Here is a 9,110-nt window from a genome sequence, read left to right as displayed (position 1 = left end):
AAGTGGTGCTGGGAAAACTGGACAGCTACATGTAAAAGAATGAAATTAGAACACTCCCTAACACCATACACAAAAATAAACTCAAAATGGATTAAAGACCTAAATGTAAGACCGGACACTATAAAATCTTAAAGGAAAACATAGGAAGAACACTCTTTGACATAAATCACAGCAAGATCTTTTTTGATCCACCTCCTAGAGTAATGCAAATAAAAACAAAATTAAACAAATGGGACCTACTGAAACTTAAAAGCTTTTGCACAGCAAAGGAGACTACAAACAAGACGAAAAGACAACCCTCAGAATGGGAGAAAATATTTACAAACGAAATAACGGACAAAGGATTAATCTCCAAAATATATAAACAGCTCATGCAGCTCAATATTAAAAAAATAAACAACCCAATCCAAAAGTGGGCAGAAGACCTAAATAGACATTTCTCCAAAGGAGACATAAAGACTGCCAACAAACACATGAAAGAATGTTCAACATCACTAATTATTAGAGAAATGCAAATCAAAACTACAATGAGGTATCACCTCACACCAGTTAGAATGGGCATCATCAGAAAATCTACAAACAACAAATGCTGGAGAGCGTGTGGAGGAAAGGGAACCCTCTTGCTCTGTTGGTGGGAATGTAAACTGATACAGCCACTATGGAGAACAGTATGGAGGTTCCTTAAAAAACTAAAAATTGAATTACCATATGACCCAGCAATCCCACTACTGGACATATACCCTGAGAAAACCATAATTCAAGAAGACACATGCACCCCAAAGTTCATTGCAGCACTATTTATAATAGCCAGGTCATGGAAGCAGCCTAAATGCTCATCGACAGACAAATGGATAAATAAGATGTGGTACATATATACAATGGAATATTACTCAGCCATAGAAAGGAATGAAATTGGGTCATTTGTAGAGGTGTGGATGAATCTAGAGACTGTCATACAGAGTGAAGTAAGTCAGAAAGAGAAAAACAAATATTGTATATTAATGCATATATGTGGAAACTAGAAAAATGGTACAGATGGACCAGTTTGCAGGGCAGAAATAGAGACACTGGTGTAGAGAACAAACATATGGACACCAAGGGGGGAAAGTGGTGGCGGTGGTGGTGGTGTGATGAATTGGGAGATTGGGATTGACATGTATACACTAATATGTATAAAATAGATAACTAATAAGAACCTGCTGTATAGCACAGGGAACTCCACTGTACAGTGGAAACTAACACAACATTGTAAAGCAACTCTACCCCAATTAAAAAATATATATATCTACAGTGTCGTTCCATGTATATAAAGTTCCAAAACATGCAAAAACTAAAACAACATTACTTAGGTCTATAAACATAAGCAGCAAACCATTAAGAAAAGAAAAAAAAAAGATATACACAAAATTCCAGAAGGTGGTTTAGCTCCAGGGCAGGGAAGGGAGACTGCATATGGGAAGGCAGCGTTCTTATCCTTAAATTGAGTGGTGAGTACACAGGTGTTCGCTGTACTCTTATTCTTTATACTTTACACATATTCCAGAAATATTCTTGTTGTGCCTGCTGACTAATTAATTAAAACAATTTAAAGATCGGAAAGAACAGAGAATCAAGGGGAGATGAAGGGATGTGAGCCAGCCCACAATGAGGGCAGAAGCCCCTCCCCTCCCATCAGCATTTAGAACATGCAGAGCTCAGACAAGTGGGCTTGTTAAGGCTGAAGTCTGATCAGTTCTGTCTGAGTGTCTGCTGGAATGGGGAGAGTCCCACAGTTGAGAGGAGAAGGGATTGAGGACAGAGGTAGGATGGGAAAAGAGCCAAGGGGTTGAGATGTTTTTCCTTGAGGAACTAGGGGTGAAAATAAGAATAAGAATTGCTCCCCATATGGAGAACCAGTGCCAGTACCAGGCACTGCTGTTTTCCATGGATTTCATCAAAGCCTCCTAGAAGTTTGTACAGGGAGAGTTACTAGTTCCATCCCACCAAAGAGAAGGCATAGGCTTAACTAAGTTAAGCTACATGCTCAGGTCACACAGTGAGTCCGTGGGAAAGGCAGGTACTTGCAATAATGCGTAAAGCCCTCCAGGTCTCGGTTGCCTCACCCCTCCAACCTCAGCTCATGCCACGCTGGCCATCCATCCATCTCTCCCCTTCGCTGGGTCTTTTCTGCGTGGAACTTTGCACATCCTGTCCTTTCTTCCAGAAACCCACCTTCCCACATCTTTCCTTTGCAGGGTCCTTCCCACCTTCAGGTCTCAGCTTCAGTGCTCCCGCTCAGAGGCCCTCCTGGACCATCCACTCCAGGTGGCCCCTCTTACTCTCCTTCCCTGGACTCTGCACTTGGCCTCCTTGCACTTCACCTGTTCACATCTATCTGTCGCTTTGCTTATTTATTGTCACTCCAATGCACTAGAACATAAGCTTCTTGAGGGTAGGGATGACGTGCCTCTTGTTTACCATAGTATCCCCAGTGCCTAGCCCTAGGCCTGGCATGTAGCAGGTGCTTAATAAATGTCTGATGAATGAATAAAAAGCTGGACCAGGGTGGTGAGAGGAGGCTGAGAGAGGAGACATGGAGACGGATTCAAACCTATGTCCCTGCTCAGAGAGGGCTCCATCCATCCTCTGTGCCCAGGAGGGCATTTGGGAAGCCCCCTCTGCCTTCAGACTGGTATCTGGGCAGCCCTGGGTGTCCAGGAAGGGAGGAGGGAAGACCTTCCAGATGGTCCTGTTATTGGCAGCCTGGGTCCAACTCTTGCCCAGTGGGGACGCCCCTGCCTCTGTCTGTTTCTAATAAGATCTTTCCCGATTGTGGAATTAGGTTCTTGGCATTGGGTTCTTGGCATCCACTGTTCCAGAAAGATACTCTGAAACTGGAGGATATTCAGAGATGAAATATCTGAAACAATGCAGGAACAGGGGAAATGGATTAATTATAACAGATGAAAAGACCCACATTCTGGACTTTGCCAAGCTAAGTGGAATAGGTTCATTACATGCAAGACCTTAAGGGGGTGAAGGCCTACAAGGGAGGCACTGCCGGTGACATGAGAGAGTGTGATTATGTGAAACGGAATCAAAGGAATCCCTGGGGATTTTAGGCTCAGTGGCAGGAACCCCTTCCTCCCAGTGAAAGCTCTGCAGTTGGCAGCATTTTTCTAATGAAAGGAGTGGGGTGCCACCCTAACAGCATAAGCCCATCTTAAGCCAAGCCCAGGAGCCTCTACAAGCATGATGGCCTCATTATAGAAGGCTGGGGTCAGGTGTTAGAGGGGAAGAGGCCATCTGATGGCAGTGTGGAGTGATGGCTGCTTGCACAGGCTCTGTGGTCAGAGACTAGATTCCAGTCCCAGTGTCCTGGCTGGTGGAAAGAGCACTGGATGAGGAGTCAGGAAGCCCAGCTTTGAGTCCCAGCTCAGTGTCCTCCAGCTGTGTGACATTTGACAGCTCACAGTCCTTCTAGGGACCTCGGGCTCTTCGTCATTTAAAAAAGGAGGGAGGGCCTCATGACCCTAAGGGCTCTCCTAGGCCTGACACCTGAGATATGTAAATTCTCCTGTCTTACAGCTACTCATATATGTCTAGATTTCTCTCCCTCATCAGAGTCATTTTACACACAAAGCCAAGGGAAATTGGAATCTGGAAGAGGTTTCTGTGAAACTGAAGTCACTGTCAGAAGAATACCCCCAACACAATGAGCAGGGATTCCCTCGGGGGTACCTCATCAGGGGCCCTGTGGTCGGGCAGAAAGAGAAAGCTGGAAGGACCAGGGGAGGTGGCCCCCTCTGGCCCTGTGACCCCAGTTCTGCACTGAGATCCACAGCCAGACAGAAGCCTGGCCCAGTGGAGTGACCAAGTGACCATGGTACCTTCCTCCCAGGCTTGGACTCAGCCCAGTAATATAGAAGGAGTGGGGATGCACAAAGGGCAGGAGGTTTTGCAAACTCCTCAGAATGGGGTTCCAGCTGGATGTGAGGACTGCAGCTGGAGCCCTGCTCCCAGGATCTAAATCAGGCCATGCAGGCTCCTGGGCTCCCAGGCACTGGGCTGCTTGCGGAACCAGGGAAATTCCTCTGAAATGAGCCATCCACCCGCCCCCATGCTCACTGAGTTTCCTGGAAGAGAGGAAGCCCCAGAGCAAATGGAGGGGGCTGTGTTTTGAAATAAGTGGGGAAGCCTGCAGAGAGGGATGAGGCTGTCAGCTAGAAGCCTACAGCTTCTGGGCTCCTGCTGAAGAGACAGAAAGGACGGGAGGAAATGTCTTTCCAAAGAAGCAAGGCAAGCTCGGAGGCCCCAGTCATGGGCTGGCCATACCCAGCAGGGGAAGGTTACCCCAACCCACCCTCCATGCTCCAGAGATGATAATATAAAAATGACATGTATTAACGGGCACCAGTTGTGAGCTAGATGCTGGGATACCGCAGGGCACAAAACAGACAAAAAGCCCTGCCCTCATGAGGCGTATATTCTAATGGGTGACAAACAATAAACAATAAAAATACATAGTATGTTAGAAGGTGATAAATACAGAGAAGGGATATAAAGGAGGGAAGGGAGATGAGGAGTGCTGGCATGGGTGAGGGGAGACAGACAGTCTGTGATTTCAGACAGCTTAGCCAAAGACCTCACTGAGGAGGTGACACTTGAGTAAAGACATAAAGGAGGCTAGGGAGTGAGCCCTGTGGAAACCTGAGGAGAAGCATTCCAGTAAAAAGAAGCAGCAAGTGCAAAGGCCCTGGGGCAGGAGTAACTTGATACATTCAAGGCATAGCAAAGAGGCCAGTTTGGCTCAAGCAGGGTGACGGACATGTGTGGAGACAGGTTAGGGGAAGGTCAGGTCATATAGGGGCTGGAAGACTAGTACAAGGGCTGTGGCTTTGGGGGAGTCCCTGAGTCTTGTGAGTAGAGGAGGGACATGATCTGCCAAGTTTTAACAGCATTACTCTTGCTGCTGTGTTAAGAATAGACCAAAGGCGAACTAGGAAGCCCAGTTATTATTATTACCATCATCGTCATCAACAACAACCACCACAAGAGTAACACCAGTTACTGAACCTGTGTCAGGCCCAGTACCACCCATTTTATTTTCATTATCTAGTTAAAATCTCACAACAACCCTGTACCAAGAGAAGGCCTTAATTTTCCCATTTTACATCTGAGGAGACAGGCTCAGCCAAAGTCAGAAAGTCACACAGACACATGCCCTCCCCAGTCTGGCCCCGCTCACCTGTCCAGCCCTGTCTCTCAAAGCCCCACTTCTTACCTACCCCCGTCTCCAGCCCCATAGAGCTGCTCCCAGTTTCCCCAACTCCACACACCCTTCCAGGCCTCTGAGCCTCTTGCCTATGCTCTCCCAGCTGCCTAGAACTCTCTCTCTTTTTTTTTTATAAATGTATTTATTTTTGGCTGTGTTGGGTCTTCGTTGCTGAGCACAGGCTTTCTCTAGTTGCGGCGAGCAGGGGCTATTCTTTGTTGTGGTGCGCGGGCTTCTCTTGCTGCAGAGCATGGGCTCTAGGAGCATGGGCTTCAGTAGGTGTGGCATGCGGGCTCAGTAGTTGTGGCTCTCAGGCTCTAGAGTGCAGGCTCAGTAGTTGTGGCGCACAGGCTTAGTTGCTCCACAGCATGTATATGGGATCTTCCCGGACCAGGGCTCGAACCCATATCCCCTGCATTGGCAGGCAGATTCTTAACCACCGCGCCACCAGAACTCTCTTTTCCCACTCCTAACAGCCACGCAAATTCCACATCATGCTCTGAGAGACAGCTGCAGCCCCACCTCCCTGATTGCCTCCAGCACAGAGGTCATGCCCTCCTCCCCAGAAATACCAGGTGTTGCAAAAATCCTGCAGCTGGCCTCCCAGGCACCGTGTGAGCTCAAGGCCAGGGACCAGCGCGCCTTTGCCTCCATTTCCCCAGCAATCAGTCCTGCAACGAAGCAGACCTCAGTTTCAAAACCTGCAGACGTTGTATTGGGTTATCCTAGGATATTTCGAATTTATCTAGGGAAGTTTTATTCTAAATCACATTTCCTTCATGCATGTTAACTTACATGCTCGTACCCTGACCTTGGGTAGATACTGGCAGAATCTTGGGCTGATGGGTGCATCACGCTTTAGGAGAATGACGCTCCCTCAGAAGAGGAGGCGCACGATGTGTGCTTTAGAATCAGCGGGACCCGAGTTCAAATCCTTCTCTGCCTCTCACCAGCTGTGTATCCGTGAGCACATCATTTAATCTGGGCCTTGCTATCGTCATCTGCAAACTGTGGCAAAGAGTATCTTCTTGTATGGGTTGTGTGAGAGCTGGAAACAGCGCAATGCAATGCCTGGCCCTAGGCGTGCCCTCTGGAGATGAATGAATGCCTCCTTGCCACCCCATCCCTAATCCAGGTCTGTCTTCAGAAGCGTCCTGCACATTAATACTTGGCCACTGTGCTCTTGGGAGGCCTCATACTCTTTGGGACTTTCACAGTAATTAACTGGGAATCCCTCTTCTGGACGTAGGTCGAGCTCTGAGGTGCAGCCTATGGCTTCCCCAGCCCTGGTCCCTCATCTCAGAGCCCCTACCAGGCATGGCCCCCAAGTCTGTCCCCACTGCCTGAGCACACCTACATATTCACCCCTTCCCTCCCCACCAACTGTCCTGACTCTTCCTGCAAGGCCTTCCTGCCTGATCGGCTGAGCCAGTCACACTTCCAGCAGACCCTGGGAAATTAAAAAGCGGGGGCAGGAATCCGTTGGGAAGTAAGAAGGAGGAGAGACTCCACAGCAACAAAACAGGTCAGAACAACGTTTGATGCCAGAAACTAGACAAATACCCAGCTCCTGGTCTTTTGAGGTATTACAACACATCAGATCAGGGAGGACTTGAAGGTCCACCCCCCTCACTTTACAAATGAGCGACCCAGAGAGGATAAGGGACAAGCTCAAAGTCACACAGCAAGTGACGGGGTGTAAGGAGTCTGATCAGGGCTGTGGACTTGCCTGTAGCCACGTTCTTCCTAATGCACCAGGCTCCCCCTTGTCAGGGGCTGGGTTTGCACTGGACTAGCCTAGCTGACAGAGCAAAGCGTCTTGTTGAAGGCCCTCTGTTCTGTTTCCCTCAATAGATCCCAAAACCTTTTTGGCACTTTAATCCCCAAAAGCATGATGCCTGACATTTGTTTCTTCAATGGCCTCCAAGGGGGCCGAGTCCATCGATTAAGACCACATTCACTGTCTCCTGAGGTTGCTGCTTGACCTTCCTCTACTGTCACTGTGTCAGTAGTTGCAAAGTGCTCAAAACCTACACGGCACGATACATTTAGGGTAAGGGGGCTGGGATATATTTAGCCCCAACCTGCTGAGGTCAGCACCATAGCATCACAGAACTGTAGGGCCCACATGGGGACGACAGAGCTCAGAGATTCCTAGCCGCCACCCCTGGGAGTCCCACTCAGTAGGGGCGACGGTGGGAGGGGGGACGGGGGATCTGTATTATTAACAAACTCCTTCAGGGATCCAGATTCCCTGCCACACTGGGAACTACTGAACTACAGCCCTTCACTCCGTGGGGAATCCGTCCCTCCACACCCTTACATTAGAGCATTCATTCAGGGACAGGGAGCTCACTACCTCACAAGTTAGAAAGGTTCTTGCAGTAAGAGCACAGGATACGCCGAGCTGACATTAGCCTTCCAGGTCCTAGCTGGCCTTCTGTGGTGACACAAGTCAAATGTCTCTTCTCCCTCAGGGACAATAATCAGGCTCTATCTGAGCACACCCTTCAGACCCTGCTTCCCCCCAACCCAGGTGGCTGTCCTTGGGTTGAAGGCTCCCAGTGTCCACCTGCCCCGACTAGCGAGAGATTCTCCTTGTCCAGCACACGGGGCTCCAGGTGTGGGTCACTGCCCCTCCTCTTGCCCCCCAGTCCCCCTCACACTCATCTTGTGATGCAGGAATGTCTAGCCACTCATCCACACCTACAATGTGCCAGACACAGAATCAAAAACGGAACTGCTGGACAGGACCTTAGCACTCACCTAGCTCAACCCTCTCATTTTACCAGACTCAGAGAGGGGGAGTGACCTGTCCTGGGTCACCCAGCAAGTTTAGCCCATACTGGCTCAATTTGTCCATCCAGAAATTCCCCAGTGCACCTCACAGAAGGCAGGGGTGCTAACCACATCATAGCTGAGCAGAAGACTCCTTGGGGCCTCAGAATCGCTGCAGGGCCGATCTCCAGACGTTGACAATCCCCTCCCCCAGCATCCTTGGCCCTGGCTCCCGACCAGAGTGGGGCTGCTCTACCCTGACATCTAGGAAGCCCTGGGGCCCTCAGTGCCTGCCACCTGCTCACAGAGCGTTGGGGGCACAGGGGCGGACAGCCCACATCCCTCCTCCCCACCAGGTTATTTATAAAGTGTTCTGGGATGAGTCAGGCACACAGCTGCCCAGCACCGGCAGAGACCGTTCCCTCAGAAATGCTATAAACGAACCTGGGCTCTGGAATCCCACGCCGACCCTTAATAGCGCCTCACAGGAACGTTGAGGCAGGAAGCTGGGACCAGCAGGGGTCTGTGGGGCTGTCGTGATGCCCCCATTAGTGGTCTGAGCCTCGAGCAGGAACATGAGCCCTGGCAGGCTAGTCTTGTGGGAACAGATGGAGGAACCCCAGGCAGGGGAAGAAGGGTCTTGGCCAGACACCCTCCCTGCACAGATCACATGCCCCTTTCCAGCCAGGGAGCCCCCCTGCACCTTCCCAAGCCAGACTGACAGACAGACAAGCCCAAGAAGACTGCTCCCACCCCCGTGCCCCCCAGGCACTGGCTCTCCCACCTCCATTCCTGTGTGTAAGGCTCTCCACCTCCGCCAACAGACCAGCTATTTTTAACTCTGGAAAGGGAGCCGGAGCCTCCAACACCCTCCTTGCTTCCTGCTCCTGGCGGCACTCTAATTACTTCCTCAGCGGGGTGCTGCCTGCCATGGGCACCCTGGCCGGGGCACCATAAATAATTGCCCCTGCCTTACACCCAGCTCCCCACGAGGCCGACCCAGGTGCCCACGCAGGGAGCGTGACCAGCCAGGGCCTGACCCCCGAGCAGATGCACGTCCTTTTATGAGCCTGAGCTG

Source organism: Neophocaena asiaeorientalis, unplaced genomic scaffold, assembly GCF_003031525.2.
Source record: "Neophocaena asiaeorientalis asiaeorientalis breed wild unplaced genomic scaffold, Neophocaena_asiaeorientalis_V1.1 scaffold240, whole genome shotgun sequence".
NCBI classification, from domain to species: domain Eukaryota; kingdom Metazoa; phylum Chordata; class Mammalia; order Artiodactyla; family Phocoenidae; genus Neophocaena; species Neophocaena asiaeorientalis.
The sequence above is the reverse complement of the archived record's forward strand: the minus strand, read 5'-3'. Positions refer to the sequence as shown.